General features: G+C 36.6%; 1 pseudogene; it reads left to right on the forward strand.

Annotated features, from left to right (window-relative positions):
• The first annotated feature begins 19,845 nt into the window (after window positions 1–19,845).
• Window positions 19,846–20,486, forward strand: LOC123233090 (annotated as a pseudogene).
• Window positions 20,487–20,789: the final 303 nt, after the last annotated feature.

The raw sequence follows: 20,789 nt of genomic DNA on the forward strand, positions 1-20,789 counted from the left end.
ATGCCCATCCTGGTTTACCCAAATGCTTGGATGATTTTTTACCCAGGTGAGGCCATTGCACATGCTGCACTTTCTTGGAAACACAGGTGAGAGTTGGATGAGAGATAGACACCAAAGTTGGATAACAACCCTGAAAAGGGCTTAGCAAGCCCCAACACAAGTCATGCTAGTCCTCCCTGAATACTCTGGCTTCTGTCGAACCTCTCTGCTAATATGAATATGAGTTGAAGTAGTCCTGGGTGGGAGATAGAAGATGTGCCATAGAAGTTTGGCACCAAATGAAAGGAGAATAAGTTAGCAGAACTGAGGAAAGATTTCTTAGGCTAGGGGAAGCTTGAACATATTGGTAGGCAGAGGGAAGGAAACAGAGGAGAGTGAGAAATTGAAAGAAGGAAGGATTGATGGAAGAAAGAATCTGGAAAGAAGTGGGCAAATTAGTCTTGGCAAGCACAACAGCCACTTCTTTTGAGAAATTGAGGGAAGAGAAAAGATAACAAATGTATTTTGATGACAGCAACAATTATAATGTATTTAAGGTCATTTTTTGAACAAATATTTTTGTAGAAAATGCATCATGATTCACATACTTATTTGCTCTAGAAGAATGAAAATATTAACTGGAATGAGAGGACCTGACTAGGCATTTATGGTTCCTTCCAGGGTGACGACTCCAATTAAAAATTCTAGGAGATATGGAGCTGCTACATAACAATAGTGATATCAACTCTTTATTTATATAATATGTACTTTTGTTATGAGGAAAAAAAAAAACTAATCTCAAAAGCAGAAAGCTCTAGAAGCAAGGGAGTCTGGGATAGACTTCCTGCAGAAACTGGAATATAAACTTGTTCTTGAAGAAAGCCAGAGAAACCAAGGGGTTCCAAAGAGTATCAAACCAGAAATGAAAAGCCGGGTATCTTGATGTTTGGGTTGATGGTCTCTCTGGTACCTTAAGACACCCTCTCAATGATTTCTCCTCTTCTGAATTCCCATGCAGGTTCCTTATTGTCTACACGTATTGTACAACTTTCAGAATATACTTCCTCGCATACAGACATGACACTTAACTTGTACTTATTATATTTCCATAATTGGACAATAAGTCAGGAATCTCCATGCTAGGAGGGGGCATACTTGTTATATCACCTTTGATCACTGTAAAGCCCCAAACCCAATCATTCCTTTTATTTTCCATTACTTTATTTTTCATATTGATAAAAATCACTCTACTATGTATTCTGACTTATAGCTGCTATAGAAGTCATTCAGTCCAAATCCTCCATTTTACAAATGAGGAAACGTGAGGCCTAGAGACATGAGCAGCTCAAGGTCACAGTTTGTAGGTAGCAGAGTCATGATTTGAAGGAACATTCTCTTGATTGGAAATTCAATGCTCTTTTCATCCTACCACACTGCCCCACTCCCAAGACTTCATTTCTTTTCAATTAAGATTTATCCAAGATTCCTATGCAAGTCTTTTAGTTTTAAGAACTTTCTTTAAGGAATTGAAAAAAAATCACTTTTTTTTCCTCCAAGTTTTCCCTCAGCTAATCATCAAGGGACTTCAAAACAATGCAAATTGATTCTTCTGCTCTTTCAAAGACCGGCTGTAAGGGTTTTGAACTGACTCTCATCTGAATGTCCCTCAGGGACATCTTTGATTTGGATATTGTTCTCCTGATCACACAGTGTGTGATTTTCCACCGTCTCTTTCTCAACCTTATTGGACTCACAGTTTAGGCAGAAAATCTGTCTGGCATGGAAGGTTGCATACCAATGCTGTTCTTGGTTGCTCTTTCCCAGCCCTACAGTTCCAAGGACACATGCCTGGAATAATGATAAGGAAACAAGGACTGGCTGTTCATGGCTTCATTCATTTTTCACATGCTTTGGGGCTAATTTTATGCAAAATATAGGGTAGGACTCACATAGGGGCAATGGAAAATGTACAGAGAAATCTAGAGGCCTATAATTGTGAAACATATGGTCCCACGGCATGTCGTGGGCAGGATGGTTTTGGTAGTAGGGAGAGGGGTTGGCGGAACTAACTGAGGTCATTGTGAGAAACTATTCTTGGTCTGTGATTCAGGAGATTTTCTTCTTTTCCTTTCTCTTCCATGGTCCCTCTTTCCATCATTATCTGTGCTTGACTTTGCATAGCTCCAATTAATCTAAGTTTCAGATATAGAAAACAAATACAAAACTTGTAGTTCAGAATACAATGACATCGAGTAATAGCTCACATTGCTATAGTTCCTCAAGGCTTGCAAAGTGCTTTACATATTATCTCATGTGATCCTCAGAGCTCCTAAGTAGGTATCATTTTTATTCCCTTTTTACAGATGAAGAAATGGAACGGACTCGTTTAGAGTCACATAACTTGCAATTAGCTGGAGCAGAATTTGAATTTAACTCTTCTTGACTCCCATTTGAGGGCTTTACTGTTGGGCCAACTGCCTGCCTCTCATATAAGGGAAGCAAAAGGATCATAGCAAGTGGCGATTGATAATGCCAAGAAATTCCACTAAAGGGCATAAGAAATGCCAAGCTAGTTTAGCTTCACAGTCTCTTGGAACCGGGAGTATGTGTTATAGGGGCAGCAAGAAGCATTTCCCAGGAATCATAGGAGTAATGAATAACCTTGATATAGTGCTTTAAGAGTTGTAAAATTCTATTTTTAACATGCATGTAAGAGAATAGTCAGAAACAGACAAAGAAGATTTGAAAATAATATGTTGGGTGTATCAAATACTTGAAAAGCAAGTAGTTCAGGGGCAGCTGGGTAGCTCAGTGGATTGAGAGCCAGGCCTAGAGACAGGAAGTCCTAGGTTTAAATCTGGCCTCAGATACTTCCCAGCTGTGTGACCCTGGGCAAGTCACTTGACCCCCATTGCCCACCCTTACCACTCTTCCACCTATGAGCCAATACACAGAAGTTAAGGGTAAAAAAAAACAACAAGTAGTTCAAAATATAGATTCACAGCATTGTTTGAATCTTTTTTATTCTACTTTACACAGAAATGGTCATATTATTTGATATTGAGTAAGTTCAGAATTTTTTAGAAGAAGAGAAAAAAGATTTTAAAAATGTTTGACATTCATTGCTTTTTTGAAATAAAATTTGAACACAGGGATTCTCCAGAACTGAGCCCAGTGTTATCATTACATTATGCAGGATGTCAGAATTGAAAGGTGACCTTTGTAATCATTGAAAAAGTATTTATGAGAGGCCAGAGAGGCAGCATACTAAAGTGGAAAAGTCCTTATTTTGGATCAGGATACCTGGGTTCAATTACCGGCTCTGCTACACACTGCTTGTGTGATATTGGACAAGTGATTTGATATCTCTAGTTCTTGATTTCCCCCATTTCTAAAATGAGGAGCTTGATCTAGATGACCTCTAAAATGCTTTTCAGTTCTGAACTGTATGATCAAAAAGTACAATCTCATTGTATTAAAAGTGAATAAACTGATGTATAGATGGGCAAGATTGCTTATCTATGAATCAATAACTGTTCTAGGTAACTCTTCCAGTCTTCAGCAGCAGTTAGAACCCCCTGTGCTGCATCCTCTCCATTGTTAGGGGCCTAAGACTAAAGCTAAGGTTCAAATAACCACAGGATACTTAAATCAAAGACAACTTTCTCTTCTCCATCGACATCACTGCTTGGTTTCATCACCCTGGACCATCATAACTTCCGTCAGGATGAGCTGATCTTCTGAAATCTCATCTTTATGCAAAATAACTTAATTTGTGATACTCAATGCCTTGTCAATTTCCACACTTGCCTTTCTTTTTTTATTGAAGGAATGGAGGGTAGAATAGTGAACTCCTTCCAAAAATTTCCTTTCAAGAAAGTTGTAGACTTTCAGAACTTTCCAGAAACTTCATCATTCTCTTTCAGCTGTTCTGCTTGGTTTTGACTTCATGGATCATCTTACTCCCTTATAACCTGCCCCCCCCTTTTACTCTTTTGGCTCCTTTATACTTTTCAGCTTCCTTTTGAGTATTGTCTTCTCTCATTTGATTGTAAGCTTCTTGAAGGCAGAGGTAGCTTTTATTTTTCTTAACTGTATCCACAGCATTTACATAGCATCTGGTACATAATAAGTGCTTAATATTTTTTAAAAATTGAATTGAAATGAACAAGTACCTTATAATGTAGCAATTTTAAACAATACCATGTAGTCTGTATTTCATTTATATTTAAATTTTTAATGTTTATTTTAATTTTGGCATGTAGATACAATTTTGTCTTGTTTTAGACATTTTCTTTTCCCCCAATTACACATAAAATTAATTTTTAACATTAATTTCTTTAACATTTTGAGTTCCAAATTCTCCCCCCTCCATTACCTATTTCCTTCCCTCCTATTCTCTCTGAGGCAGTAAACCTTCTGATACAGAAAGGAATGATGAACTGGAGGAATTCCATTTGAACTGGAAAGAACTCCAGGAATTGATGCAGAGCAAAATGAGCAAAACCAGGAGAACATCGTACACAGAGACTGATACACTGTGGCACAATCAAATGGAATAGACCTTTCTACTAGTAGCAGTGCAACGATCCAGGACAATATTGAAGAACTTATGAGAAAGAACACTATTTACATGCAGAAAAAGAACTGTGGGAGCAGAAACTCAAAAGAAAAAATGTGATCAGTCGTGTTGTTCGATGGGGATATGATTGGGGTTTTGGCTTTAAAAGATTGCTCTTTTGCAGATATGAACATGGAAATGTTTTTTTAACAGTGATACATGTATAATCCAGTGGAATTGCTTGTCAGTTCCAAGGGGTTGGGAAAAGAAGTGGGAAAAATCATGAATCATGTAACCATGGACAAAATATTCTAAATAAATTAATTTATTATAATATACAACATTTTCCCTATCAGTAATTGAAAAAAGAGTAGACACAATTTAAAAAAAATGATTTTTTGACATTTTGTGATCCTTTTTCTCTCCCTCTCTTTTACCCCCTGAGATTGCAGGTAATATAATATAGTTTATATATATGTTATCATATAATACTGTGTAACTAAAATTTGAATCCTATAACTACAATTCCCAGCATCCCACTTTCCTTCTCATGTGTTAAAAATAATCTTGATATAGATGGATATTAAAAGTATTAATAGTTTATTTAAAGTCATATTGGAAATTAAGAAGGCCACGTGCCTGCTAAGATCTAATTCAAATCGCCCGCCATTACCTTCTGCCCACCTGGCTGCCTCATACGAAAGAGAATGTCCCAATTGATTTCTTTCTATTTAAGCTTCTCTTTATGTTGGCTCACATCACCATGTAAGACAGGAAGCCCTTTGAATCATGGGAAATGTAGTTCTCAAGTCCCCTAAGTGTCCACAGGAAGTTTATATCATGGATCTTGATATTAAGACCGAGGGCCCCAAATTTCCACTAACACACATGTTACATACTGATGTAGGGAGGATATACATTTTGTGTAGCCATGTCTCTTGTTCTCTCTTCTTGTGATCTCAGCTGGCTGAGCAGACTTTTTGGGAGAGGTGAGAGAATTCTTCACATGGTCTTTTTTCATACTTCTATTTCCTTTTTTATCTTTTACTTCAAGTGATTATTAATAAACTTTATAAAATATAATACTTGGAGTTATTGATATTAATTTAAATCTTTCATTGTGGTGACCATGAACGGATCACAAAAGAGCAATTATACAGTGCCAAGAAGCACAAGTTCAAGGGGACCAACCAATCCTGGTGGGATTGATGAGAATCTGTGCTATGAGGGTTACATTTGGTGGTTGAACAATATTTTTATGAAATTATGTGGTTGCCAATATTTATTATATCTTGAGTCAGAAATTTATTTACAAATATATACAAATAGTGAAGAAACAATAAAGAAGAGAAATGTGAGGGAGTTAGAGAGGTTATCTGTACTATCTTAATCAAGGCAGAGGTTAATTAGCTCTCAATCAGTGGAGTGCGATGATGAAAGTGCTAAATGGTGGCCTGTGAGGGGCCTATGAAGATAAATGAGACTTCTAGAGAAGCCTCTTCTATGAGGTGCTTGCCTTCTCTCCCTTCACCCCTAGTGCTACTATAAAAGTGATACCTTGACCATCTCTAGCAGGATTGTTCCCTGGGTAGATGTATTAAATGTGGTGGTGGTGGAGTCAAACTGCTCCCTAATATATCAATTGCATTGAGACATATTTATGTTTTCAAAACAAGCCTTATGTTAGAATTGGCTACACTTATTAAGTGCCTACCATTTACATAACACTGTGTTAGGCACTTGGGATATAAGAAGGGAGGAGGGAATAAGCATTTATGTAGTGCTTACCATATGCCAAAAACTATTCTAAATGCTTTACAAATACTATTTCACTGTATGCTCACAGCAATCCTTCAGGGAAGGGGTTGTTATTATTTCTGTTTTATAATTGAGGAAACTGAGGAAAATACAGATTTAGATGACTTGTCCAGGATCATGAAACTAATAAGTATCAAAACCCGAATTTGAATTCAGGTCAGGACCAGCACTCAGTCCACTGGCACCCAATAGTGCATAGTACAAAGATAAAGGTGAAACAGATACTTCTTTCAATAAGCTTACATTCTGTGGAGGAAAGAAGAGAAGGGAGGGAGGGATAACATGTGTAAGATCTTAAATACAAACTATCTACTAATAGATATCAAAGTAGTACAATGGTAGACTGCCAGGTTTGGAGTCATGGACACTCATATTCATGAGTTCAAATCTGTCTTCAGTCACTTACTAGCTGTGTAACACTGGACAAGTCACTAAACACTCTTTGCCTCACTTTTCTCATCTGTAAAATGATCTGGAGAAGGAAATGGCAAACTACTCCAATATCTTTGCCACAAAAAACACCCAAAAGGGATCAAGAAGAGTTGACTATGACTGAAAATGACTGAACAACAAATCTACAAATAAATACCAACTAACTTTTTTGGGGAATGGAGGGCATTGTGTGGAGAACATTAATTACTAGTGGAATCTGGAATGGCATATTTTCTACATTTCTCCTCATCTTTGTCACTCTTCTTTGGACACTTCCAGTGTGTTGCTCAAAACCACGTATGGATATCATAGTCTTTAGAAACAGATCCAGTAATTCAGATATGGTCTGGGCAGTTTAGTGAAGTGCCCTCCCCAAAGGAGTACTAGAATATGGAGAAAGTAACTGCACACAACTTACCACTATGAATGTAATCTAAGGTTGTGTCATCTTGGGCAAAACAGTTCTCTAATACTAATGTTTTGGTCAAATACCATTACAGAAATATTTATCAAGTGCTGCCAAAGCAACTCTTTCCCATACTGGATTGATGCCATTGAGGGATTTGACTAGTGTCCACATAAGACCTTATGTTTATCCCTGTGAAATTGTAGCTCTTTGGTTTTGGTCCAGGCTGCTTGCTTGTCAAAAGTAAAAATTTTAGATCTGGTACCCAGCATATCAGCCATTTTTTGCAGGTGTGTATCATCTTGAAATTTAATTATACAATCAATGTCTTTATCCAAGTCACTGATAAAAACGCTGAACAGTGCAAAGTTAATGACCAAAACTAATAACACTCCACTGGCAGCTCCCATTCCAATAGGTCCAGGCAAATCATGTTGGCTGTGGAGGCATATTACTTTCTCTCTTCTGAACCTCAGTAGAATTGCAAACTTAATAATATGGCTGTATCTCACATAGGCACTGATTGTAAGTATACTAAATTTTGTTGGATGGTTTGTGATTTTTGTTCATTCGTTTTCATAAATACAAAGATATCTTCACAGGTCATATGTAACCTCTGACCCCTGTCACAACTGTCTTTATCATCTATATAGATATTAAGATGGCCTCCATCTTTATTTTCTGGTCTCATCAATATTTTCATCTGTCCCTCATATCTCATGAATATCAACAGCTATTTATATGTATATATGTATATACTGAACTTGTGTGTGGATGGATGACTGTGAATTAATGTAAATATGAAAATGTATTAATAAAATACATACATATATATGTATAGTAAAATTAATATACATCAAGTGTGTCCCTTCAATTTTTTTGCAATTTTAAGCTTTATTAGTTTAAAACTATACTAATATATTTGAAATAATGTCTATACATACATGTCCAGGCATGAATGTATATATTATATGAATGTATCTAAGTATATATGTAATTGGGGCTATATTATACCTACATTTATGTAGGAAGATCTTTATGAATGTGTATAATAATTTCAGATACACTGATCTGTGTTTTAATTCTAAAAGGAAGTATCAGGTGAGGAAACTCATACCAGTGAAGGTCAATGTCCCCTTTGCAATTTGGAGGAGACTTGAGCACTGGGAGATTGACTTGATGACTCCTTTAAGGTCAAGTAATCAACATGTATCAAGGGTGAAATGTCAATAAAGGGTTTTCGTAACCCTGAGACCAGAACTTTATACATTATTGCACATGATCTTTTGATATGACTATAAAGTTGAAGAGAAGGTGTAAGGAGTAAAAGGGGGCTTTTGTTGGATTAATATTAAAATGTTTGGTCACCTAGGAATTGAAAAAATATCAATTCCTAATGAGAAAACCTCAAATCAAGAATGACTTTTATGGTAGTTTATTTACACGTGAGAAGAGAGAGAAAAAGTAAGAAAATTAGAGAGAAGAGAAGATAACTAATTTAACACACTAAGTAATTTGCTCTGATCTCTGGTTCCATCCAGGCAGGTCTAACTATTCCTCAGTCAGAAAAGGAGGGCCAAGGGTGCATGAAGCAAAAGCTTCAGTCTCTGTACCACTCTTGAAAGCAGAGTTCCTTGAGAGAAATCCAGGAAAGATCAGTCTTTACACTCACCACATGTAGTTCCAATGGAGAGATTAAGAGCAGTCTCATCTAGTCCAAGGTCTCAGCCAGCACTCTTTCATGTCCAGGCCATGAACAAGAAGAGCTCCTTCAGGTCCAAGACACAAACAAGAAGAAACCTACAGGAAGTTGTCACTCCCTTTTAAAAGGGCTTCTTTTTCGTTACTTCCTGTGCCATCCTCCTAGTTTACATGTCCAATCACAACAGATGCTTTCCTTAGGACTGCTCAGGGGGCAGTCAGTCAATTCTTATTCATCACCCATTCTTGCACACGTGGGTCACAGACTTCCCACTTGAGAATTAAGTGGGGTTGTTTTTACCTTTGGTGATTAAATCTAAGATTGAACAGGGTAGATTTAATCTCATTATCACAAAGGAAACAATTTACATTGGTAGGAGTTTTATCACTAGTATGTTCCCTATATAAATAAAAACACAAATCTAATACTTATCTGTTATATGCACATATCAATGTATGTATGTAGATATACAAATATATGCCTATGTAATTATACACATGAGTATACACATGTGTTGTTGTTCAGTTGGGTTTTTTTTTTTTTTTGGTCATATTCAATACTTTGTGACTCCTTTGGGAATTTTATTGGCAAAGAGACTGAAGTAGTTTTCCATTTCCTTCCCTAGCCCCTGGGGCTGAGTTGTCTTGAGTATAAACATAATCAGCCCACTGTATATAACCAGTCTGGGACCAGACTATTCTTTTTCAAATGCTTTCTAGCTTTTCACCAAGGCCATTGTGCCATCTGCCCTGTCATTGTGCTATCTTCTCCACAATGGTACAAGAACCATTTGAAAATAGCTTATAAAATACAATCAGGCAGCCTTGTCTTGAATGTTGCCTTTCCCTTTTCCCTCTTAAACTAGTGCCTTCCCTCTATGATTTATTTCCTATTTACCTATACATATCTTGGTTAAACATAATTTTTTTACATATTATCTCTGATGATTGAGAATTCCTTGAGGTAATGAATTATTTTTATATACCTAGTGTTTAGCACAGCACCTGGCACAGAGTAAACAATAAATGTATATTGACTTAGTTTTATTTGAATTGAGGGATGGAATATGAACCTGAGTTCAAATGATGATGGACCACAGAGAAAACAAATAGTATACTTACCCTATAATTTCCCTAAGCAATGGTATTCACCAGTCAATGAACATAATCAACAAACATCTATTAACACCCAAGCCTTCCTTTTTCATCATGCAGAATACTCTCCACTATGTTATCACTCTAATAATTGTTGCCTCTTCAATTATTCTTAGAGATAGGGCCTATTCAAATTACATACATGTATTTGAGAGTTTTCCTTTGGTCAATCCTTGACAAATTTCAACCATTAGAAGGGAAACCTGCTAAATTTAAAAGGCAACCTAATTAGAAATGTTTCAAATAATATTTCTAATATTCTAAATATTTAGAATAATTCCAGGAAAATATATAGGACAAATTTATAGTATTCTAAATATTTATAGAATAATTCTGATATTCTAAATATTTATAACAATAATTCTAATATATAGAGAATAATAACCCCAGTATCCTAAATATTTTATCTCTCATTCCCACTAAAATTGCAAGGAAGAAATAAAAGTTTATATAGAATTATTGTTTCTCTTCTAAATCTATTTATCTTCTTTTGTATAGATAAAGAAACATGATGACTAACCAACATAGGAGAGGGAATAAGTCAAATCAATGAGTGAGTTGACAAAATATTTATTAAGTTTCTGCTCTGTCCCAAGCACAGTGCTTAGTGAGAACTGTGGATATATGAAACACTGAAAATCAGTCCTTGTGCTCAAGAAGCTCACATTCTGTTGGAGGACAAAACATCCAAAGAAACTATATATAAATGTGGTACATACATATGTGCATATATATGCATGCTTATATACATACACACATATACATATTTATAGAGAGAGAGGATAAATTGGAGCTAACCTCAGGTGGAAGAAAATAAGAATAAAGGAGACCAAAATAAGGCTATTAGTACAAGGCAAAACTTTAGCTAGGTTATAAAGGAAACCAGAGAAGCCAGGAGACACAGAAGACAATAAAGAAAACTGTAGGCATGGGGATGACTAGAGAAAATATCTAGAGTTGAAATAAGGGGTTTCTTGTGTGAGGAACAACAAGGATTTCAGTGTCACTTTATCAGAGAATATGTGATATGGAGTAAAATGTTAGTCAATTGGATAAATAGGAGGAGTCAATTTACAAAGGGCTTTACAAGGCAATCAGGGGATCTTATGTGGGATCTTAGATATAAGAGGGTACTAGTAGAGTTTATTTATTAGGAGATGACATTAATATGGTCATTTCTGCTCTTTAGGAAGAATAACTTGACAGATGTCATAAAGAATAGGCGGAATAGGAAATATCTGAGGTGAGATCATCTTAAAGGTTGTGGGAATGATCTAGGCTTGGGACAATTTGCACCAGAATGATGGTAGTTTCAGAGGAGAGAAAGGGACAGAGATATTAAGTAGGTAGAGATTAGCATGTTTATAGCATTTTAAAATTTACAAAGTTCTTTACAAAGATGCATCCAGTTTTAGATAGAATTTAAGTTGTCTATAGGACATCTAATTTGAGATGGATGTTTGAAAGACAGTGGGAGGTATATACTGGTGGTAAGGAGAGAAGTTAGAACTAAATAAATGGATATAATAATAATTTGCATAGAGAAAATTAACAGACAATTCCATAGGAGCCAATGAGATTGATGTGTAAAATAATTTAATATGTGAAGAGGAGAAGACCTAAGACAGAACCATTGGAGATAACCATGGTCAGTGAATGTGATATAGATCAAGTTCTAGAAAAGGAACCTGAGGAGAAGCTGTCAGGCAGGAAAGAGAAGAATCAAGAGGGAGAATGGGAAATTCTCATGGGAAATAAATTGAGAAATTAGGAGGTATGTTTGAGGTTATGTTAATAGGTATCCTCCAGGATAATGACAGAGATTAGAGAAGGCAGAAAAAATCATGAGGCAAGCATTGAATTAGATAAAGAAGAAAGAAATGGGGTTTTTTTGAAGTTGGAAGGTAACACCTATCAGTATCTTAATTGGATGATAAATATGCAATTTGAGGTACCTCAAATGAGAAAAAGGTATTTATAGGGGTAGAAGGAGATTCTCTGGCAATTGGAAGCAAGTAATTTCTTATTCCCTTACCATGATCAGTTAGTGAGGATATGAAGGAAAGTTATGGAACCAGTATTGGAAAACATGACCAGGAAATATATACAAAGCAGCAAGATCTAAATGAATGCAAGAAGATGAAAGAATGAAGAAGGGGAAATGTTTAAGAAGAAAAATGGTCTGTTAATTATGTAAAAGGCAGTTCAGAGAATACAGTAATAATAATAGCTCACATTCATATAATTTTAAAATTTCATATAGTTTTGAGATTTATAAAGCATTTTCCAAATTTTAATTCAATTTATCTTCACAGCTATTCTGGGAAGTAGGTATTATTATCGCTAATTAAAGATGAGAGGACTAAGGCCAGAAAGGGTGCAGGGAGCTGGATGAAATTGGCTTCTGGTCAAAAAGAGGCAATGTGACAAATAATAAAGACATATTACTAGAAAACACTTAACTTATGAAGATGAGGGTCTTGTCTATGAGGTTTTTTAATGGTCTCAATAACTAATTGCTATCATTTGGTCATTTAAAAGTTTGCAACACATTCAGAGATACACCTGTTCAAACTTGTTGCTACATCCATCGTCTTATCCCCTTAAAACTAATTAAATCACTGTTTATGTCTCTTAGAAGGAAGTAAAGAAATTACAAAGAAACAAAGGAAGAAAGGAAGGAGGAAATGAAAGAAAGGAAGGAAGGAAGGAAGGAAGAAAAGAAAGGAAGAAGGGAAGAAAGGATATAAGGGGAGATGAAAGGCCTTAATCAGTACTGTGGTGGCATTTTTTCCTCCAAATATCATTACTTTGGAAGTTTGTAGGTTTCTGAAAAAAAGATGAAAGAAATGTGTAAACAGAGCAACAAAGATTTAAATTTTAAAATTTTATCTAGTCCAATTTCTTTATATTGTAGATAAGGAAACTGAGACCCAGGGAGACCATGAGATGCAAAAGTTTCCTCAAAAAGCAAGTGGCTGAAATAGGATGTAGACATAGGTCTTTCAATCCTGTAGTGCAATTATTTATGCCATTTTCTAACCTAAAAAATGATAATCAGAATGTTTTTATAATTTCAGGGTCACATAACTGTGATCCAGAGGTCAAATGCTTAATGAGGAAACAATAAATTTGGTAAAGTGCTTTGTATATCTCAAAATGCTATACATATTTTTTTATTTAAAGATATTTTTCCATGTTTACATGATTCATTTTATTTTCCTCCCCTCTTCCCTCCTCCGTCTGAGAATAGACAAGCAATTCCATTGGGTTGTACAAATGTTATGATTTGATACCTATTCTATATTCAAAATGCCATAGAAATACTAGCTTTTAGCTATTAGTTCAGTTTGAGTACTAATTTGAAAGCTATAACACCTGATATTTGGAATCAGGAAGACCTGGATTCAAATCTTCCCTCAAACATTTACTAGCAGTGTGAGAGAGATGGATTTGATGATATCTGAGGTCCGTTCCACCATTAAATGCAGGATCAAATAATGAATACAAATTTTATCTCTGACACTTTCTACTTCTGAGATCCTGGACAATCCACTTAACCTCTGTCTGCCTTAGTTTCCTCAGCTGTAAAACTGGGCCCATAATACCACCCACCTCACTGAATTGTTGTAAAGATCAAATGAGATAAAATTATGAAGTGCCTTAGTGTTTTGAATATAGTAGGTCCTTAATAGATTCTTATTCCTTTTCTTTCTCTTGAAATTAAACATCAGCTTTCTGGGCCTGATTTTCTTCATCTCTAAAATAATGTAATTGAAGTAACTTTCCTTTGAGTTCCCTCTCAGTTATAGAGGTATGAACATAACAGTGCAATGAAGTTATTTTTCCAGTGCTCTACAAAGACTAAATTTTAGAACTCATATTGATCTCCAGTTCTGAGATTCTGAATCAATCATTCTCTCTCTCTCTCTCTCTCTCTCTCTCTCTCTCTCTCTCTCTCTCTCTCTCTCTGTGTGTGTGTGTGTGTGTGTGTGTCTCTCTCTGTCTCTCTGTCTCTCTNTCATAGAAGGGGCAGGATGTTTCTGAGATGGCTCCATCTCTCCATGGAAACATTTTTTTAGGGAAAGCAAATGCTTGTCACTCTGATAACATAAATTCAGTACATGGATAGCTAGTTAATTTCCTTGATAATATGGGACTTGGGTTAGGAAAAGTTAGATTTCTTGCTTTCCTATTCATCCTAAAATACACATGACCAGGGCATTAAGGTGGCTTGGTGTATAGAAAGCCAGGCCTAGAAATGGGAGGTCCTGGGTTCGAAAGTGGCCTCAGACACTTCCTAGCTATGTGATCCTGGGTAAGTCACTTAATTCCCATTGTCTAGCCCTTACTGCTCTTCTTCCTTGGAACCAATACATACATACATACATACATATATATATATATGTATATATATATATGCAATATATATATATATAATATATATAATTGATCCTAAGATGGAAGATAAGAGTTTTTAAAAATGTATGAAACTTCCTTCCCCAAAGGAAACACTGACAATGTGCTTTTTGGTTGACTTTGCTCTTTGTCTTTCTTGCTTGTATGATGTCCTGATGAGAGAAATCAGGGTATAAAGACATAGAGGGACCTTATAATAGCCCTATCCACATGAGACCAAGAATATAGAATTCAGTTCAATTCCTTTTTGTAGTTATTCTTTATGGCTTTAGATAAAGTGGATTAGAGATTGCTATGACTTTAGCAACCTTAAAAAGGTCAGGATAATAAGCTACCAGAGTATGAGAACTGGAGCAAATACTGGACTTTTCTTGAACATATACAGTGAGGATTGAAGTCCCAAACTTTTAAAAGAAGTAGTAGAGATGCAAATTCATCTACCTAACCATTTAGAAATTAACTTGATTGGGATAATAAAGTGTAGAAACCTGATTAAATCTGAATCCATTTTCTCAAGGGACCAAGGGGAGAGAGGGAAGAATGTACCCTTAGGTGTTGGGATAAAGTATTTATTCTTCCATTTTTGCTATATCTTCAAAGTAAATGCAAAACTCATGGTAATTTTAAAAATGTTGTTTGTTCACAGCTGACCTGAGTAGCCTTACTGACCCAGAGAAGAAGCTATCAGGAAGTTAGATAGCTCACCACTTCCACTTCTGTCATGTGGATGGTGATTAAGAAATTGTCTCATTATCACTTGTACTGAAAACTTTTTTTTGAATATATTCTTTCTTCAGAGAATTGGGTGGAGAAGTAAGGGAGAGTAGTAGTTGGACTGTATCAATCAGTCAATCATCAAGAATGTATTAAGTCTTTACTATTATAAGAATAATGAAAGCCTCTGCCAAAATTATAATAATTAACAGAGCAAGTAATAAATGTTATGATAGAGGGGAGAGAGAGAGTCTATATGGGGTGAGACTCTCTTCTAGCTCTCCCCTCCCGCTAATTATACACTTAGAGAATTTGAGGGGGTGTCACCCGAAAACTGGGTGACCTGGATGGTTGTGCCACCCCACAGGAGTTGGGAGCAAGGCTTCCCTATAAGTTGAGGTATGGGGGACCCCAATCCAATTCTGAATGAGGGCGGGGTTCACACAAGCCTCCCCCGAGGTCAGATAACTTCACAGCGGGTAGTCTGGCTTCAAGATGTAGGCAGTCAGACCAAGCTGTGATTCCCCTCCCCTTTCTCTCTCAGGTACTCAGCAATGCTATCTGACTAATGAATGTGTTTTATTAATATCAATATAGGGATTGGAGAAAGGGGTGAAGGGCAGAGGGATTTGGGGGTGCCCTCTTCCCTTATTTCTATGGGGTCTGTCACTCGGGTGAAAACCTTTGGGGTTCTCACTCCTAAGCATCTCCCCTCACCTCTTCTCCTTCAGTTTCTATTTCTATTTCCTATTTCTATCCTTTTCTATAATTGCAAGACAAACCAGAAAGGGTCTCTCAGCAAGGTTGGGTAATAGGAGAAGGAGCCTGAGATCGCTCCCAAAAGTGGAGTCCCAATACTTAGCTGACTCTATGATTGAAGTCTTACTGGGTGTGATGTGATGGGATGCCTTTGAACAGGCAATCAGGGTTTCAATGTCCAAAGAAAGATCCTCAGGAAGCCCTCAGGACTGGATTGGAGTTGGGATGTTTTTATCCTCCCTCTCTCCAGGCCTCTCCAGAAGTCCTCCTCTACTCCTTCCTCCTCTGGAACCTCCCAGAATCCCCTCTGGTCTTAACTGTCACCAACTGTCACCAACTGTCAGCCACTCCTTCTCTGGCTCCTCCTGACTCATCCCCCTTTGCACAAATTCCATCTTTAAACTATGTGCCTAGAATGGTGTAAAATGTGAATACAAAGGATAGCATTTCCTACTCCCAAAGAGTTCCAATTCATGAGAATGTGACAACATGTAAATGTTGTATAACATGTAAAAACTAGGAATGTAGAGCATATATTTAGAGTAGATGGGAAATAATTTCAGAGGGAAAGACTGGAGAGTGAATTTTATGGGCAACAAAGTTCTTCTGTAGGAGATAACATTTGAACTGAGTTTGAAGAAAACCAAAAGAAACTATGAAAAGGAAGTGAGGAAGGAGAGAATTTCAGGAATGGGGGAAAGTGAGGAACAGAGAATAGCCATCTTGAAGGTAGGGGATAGAGTGGTGTATTCATAAAACTGCAAGAACGTCCTCATCAATGGATCATGTGGAAGGGAGCTGAGGGGAAGAATACTGGAAAGGCAGGAAACAATCATAATAACAAGAAGAAACTAGCATTTATAGAGTCCTTTAAAGTTTGTAAAGCTCTTCGCACATACTATTTCTGTTAGTCCTTACAGTAACCTTGTGAAGTAGAAGCTATTATTATCCTCATTTCACAGATGAGAAAACCAAGATTAACCAAGGTTACTGACTTGCCTGCGATCACAGAACCAGTAAGTATCAGAGGTAAGATTTCAATTCAGATCTGCCTGACCCCAAGTGCAACACTCTATCCACTGTGCTACCAGGCTGTGAAATTACAAAGGAAAATCTATTCAATATTGGTGGTTAGGGTTCATCTTGAAAGACTTTCCTATCTCCAGGAGTCTATGATTTAAATACATTCAGGTCAAATTAATCTTTCAGTATTTAAAAATGATTTTACTTCCTTCCAGATTTGGACACTGCTTTGTGGGAAGCATTTATTAAATATTGATTATGTACCTTGTATCATTGTGTGTGCAGCAGATGAACAACTGCTTATTGATACCTGACCTGGTAACAGAAAGACTTGTTTCACATATATCTTCTAGGATCCTGGGCAGATCACTTAATCTCTTAGTCCTATGGGAATCTCTAACATAAATTACAAAGGAGGTGATGAATGAAATGGATAGAGAGACATTCCTAGCTGGGAATTCCCTATACCAGTGATGGACAAACTATTCCCCAAGGGTCTGATTTAGTTTGCCCATCACTGCCTAAAGCAATTCCCTAATCACTATGCCTCCACATCCAGATATAGTGATTAGGGAATTGATTAAGGCAGTGATGGGCAGACTAAGGCCTGCATTTGCTCCTGGGGAATAGTTTGCCCATCACTGTCCTATACTGATCTAATCACAGGTATAAACCATGAAAATGATGGTGGTGGCAGTGGTGATTGTGCTGCTGCTGCTGGTGGTGGTGGTTAAAAAGTAAATTTTATTCAGTTACTTAAGATTTACCTGGCACAGTATATATATAATTTCAACTTGATTCCATTACTTGCATTTAAAGTTGTTCATTTATTGTTATTCATTCATTTTAATTTTGTCTGACTCTTTGGGACTGAATTTGGGGTTTTTCTTGTCAAAGATATGAAATGGCTTGTCACTTCCTTCTTCAGCTCATTTTACAGATAAGGAAACTGAGACAAAATTAGGTGACTTGCTCAGTGTCATACAATTGGTCACTGTCTAAGATTGGATTTGAACTCAAGATGAATTTTCCCAGACTTCAGGCCTAGCACTCTAGGTACTAAGCCATCCAGCTGCTCCTCCATGGTTCACTATCCATTGCCAAATGATGGTATACTGAAGGTGTATTATACATTCAGAGAAGGAACAAATCACTGTAATTTCAGATGATGTTTTGTGTTTGTTGGTTATTGTTAAATTTACAATTAATTGTTTTTAGTGGTAAAAAGATGAACCTAGTTGTCTGCATGGAGAAGAAATGTCTTCTATTAGAACTCAAAAAATAGTTAGAATTAAATCAAAGGACTTTTTTCCATCAGTAACTCTCCATCCCAGAGCCTCTTGTTAAACCTGCCAAATCATGTTACTATATTGGAGAGTGACTATAGCAAATCCATTCATTAGAATAGAATTTACATTTCTGAATCTTTCTTGTTTGCTATTATTTCAGAGGCCATAGGAGACCTCAGGGCTCTCTAGTTCTTCCTGGGTAAATTATTTCTTTACTTGAACAACTAATATTTAGCACTTAGCTTGGTACCTTATTCAACAAAGCAATTGTTTGGATTTCATTTTTCCCTACCTTCATTAAAGTCATAAGTGCCCATCAGAAAATGATAATGTATGTAGAAGAATCAGATGTTCTACTTAACTGACAATTGATTGGTAGATATAGGCAATAGAACTAGTGTCCCTGTTCCTTAAGTATCTGTTTTGAAATGATTTTCTTTCTGTAAGAAACTCTATTAGAAATTTCTCAGAAAATGAAGAAGCCTTGATTTTCAGATCCAGAAAGACTCATCAAAACTCATGATTCCATTTTATTCTGTATAAAATATATTGTTTATCGACGTCTTTTGTTTTTGCGTAATTTCCATTTCTGGGGGGAAAAAAGCCATCCCCAAAGACACCATTATCATGCAACCATTTCTTGTAACAAAGGAAAAAAAAAAACAAACAGGGAAAAAATACCTGACACAATTGCATCAGACAACAAACATAACATTCTTCCCCAGTGGGATCTTTTACTAAGAAAAAACAGTACAATATGAAAAATATGGAATATGAAATTTTGGGGCACTTAGAGGACCTTGGTGCATATCCTAATTCTTCCATTAGATAGCTGGATATACTTGGATGAAGGTTTATCTTTTGAATGATCTAGGAGAATCTGTGTAGTATAGTGGATAGAGCTCCAGGATGACCTGGGTTCAAGTCCCAGCTCTTATTTTTTTTTCCAATATCATCTTTCAATTGATCCAAAAGCTTCTCAAAATGAACTAATTAATGGTGTTAGGCTACCATGAATACTTCCCTATTCTATTAGGAGAAGGCTAGATTAAATAGCATCTCCTTAGCTCTAAATCCATAAAACTCCAACCTTATGATTATCCTACTTTCTCTTGTTCTGATATTATAATATCCAGAATATTGATTCAGGTTTTTCTTTAGTGCAAGGAAGGAAGGAAGGAAGGAAATAAATAAAAAAGGAAGAAGGAAGGAAGAAAGGAAAAAAGGAGAGGGAGGAAGAGGCATTGTACCCAAGTTGGAAGTGAATTCATTTTCCCAAAGTCTGGAAGAACTAGGAGCCATAATCTGAGCTTCTCGGGGAAGGACATGGTAACTGTAGTAGCCAAAGTGGGGCTACAGCAAGCAAGGAAGGAATTAGGGTAAGTGATATGAGTAGGGCTGAGCAGTGAAGGGGTCTGAGTACCTGTAAATTTTTAGTCCTTGGACATTCCCCCTCCCCCTGCCCTTCTATTTATCCTCCTCCTCTACCTTTTCTGTTTCTTACCACCTCCTCTTCTCCGCATCCTCCTGCAGCATCAGACAGCCTTTTCTACTGTCTCTTTTCTACTGTTTCCATCTCAGTATCTAAGATGTCCACCAAAAGGCAAAGAGTCGCCAACAGCCCAAGTATGAACAGAGAAAATATTGATGGAGTGCAGCATGAAGAGGTTCAACAAGAATAAGAAAGAGCAAAAAAAAAAAGAGAAACAGGAAGACAAGATGTCCAGCAAATCTGCTGCTAAATTGTCAGTTAATACAAAAATATTTCAGAAAGAACTTCTGGAAATTACATTGAATTCTCCTCCTCAACTGAACTGTTGAATCCAAAGGGGACAACGTTTAGGAATAGGGGTCAATTATCTTGGGATCCCTAGCGTCTGTTTTCAATTGAGTTTTCTTTACTGACATTATCTTCACACTGGACTACCCATTTAAACCACCTGAAGTTACATTTCAGGGAAGAATCTATCATCGTAATATTTAGAGCAAGGAGTGATCTATCTGGATATTCTAAAGGATAACTAACTGCTGTCCAGCCTTCAGTATTTCTAGAGCTTTTCTCTCCTTCTGTTAACTTCTCACAGATTGCAACCCTGCTGCCCCTCTAGTGGAAACTATCATCAGCCAGTATACCTCCAAAAGAGCAGAACACTATGGAATGGCCAGGCAGTGGAACAAGACATACCCAACACAGGAACCTCTCACAGAGGTGTCTGGGCAGACCTCTTAGCAAACACTATCACAAAGTGTATCTATAGGTAACCCTGAGCAAATCTTGATGGTCTTATTTGTTTTTCCATTTTGAACCACTTTGAAACATTATGATATCCTTTCATTCTTTTTATTACTATTTCCCCTCTTTTTGTTTACTAACTTAAAAGTTATTTCCTCTCCAAATGGACAGAAATTTTTAATGTTGTTGCCTTAGTATGTTTTGCTATGCAAGAATTTCACAAACATAACAATGTAGGACTTTGTCACAAAGCTTTGTATTGTTTTTTTGTTGTTTTATGCAGTCTTTGGGAAAACAAAA

The sequence above is a fragment of the Gracilinanus agilis genome, chromosome 2, assembly GCF_016433145.1.
Source record: "Gracilinanus agilis isolate LMUSP501 chromosome 2, AgileGrace, whole genome shotgun sequence".
Taxonomy (NCBI): Eukaryota; Metazoa; Chordata; class Mammalia; order Didelphimorphia; family Didelphidae; genus Gracilinanus; species Gracilinanus agilis.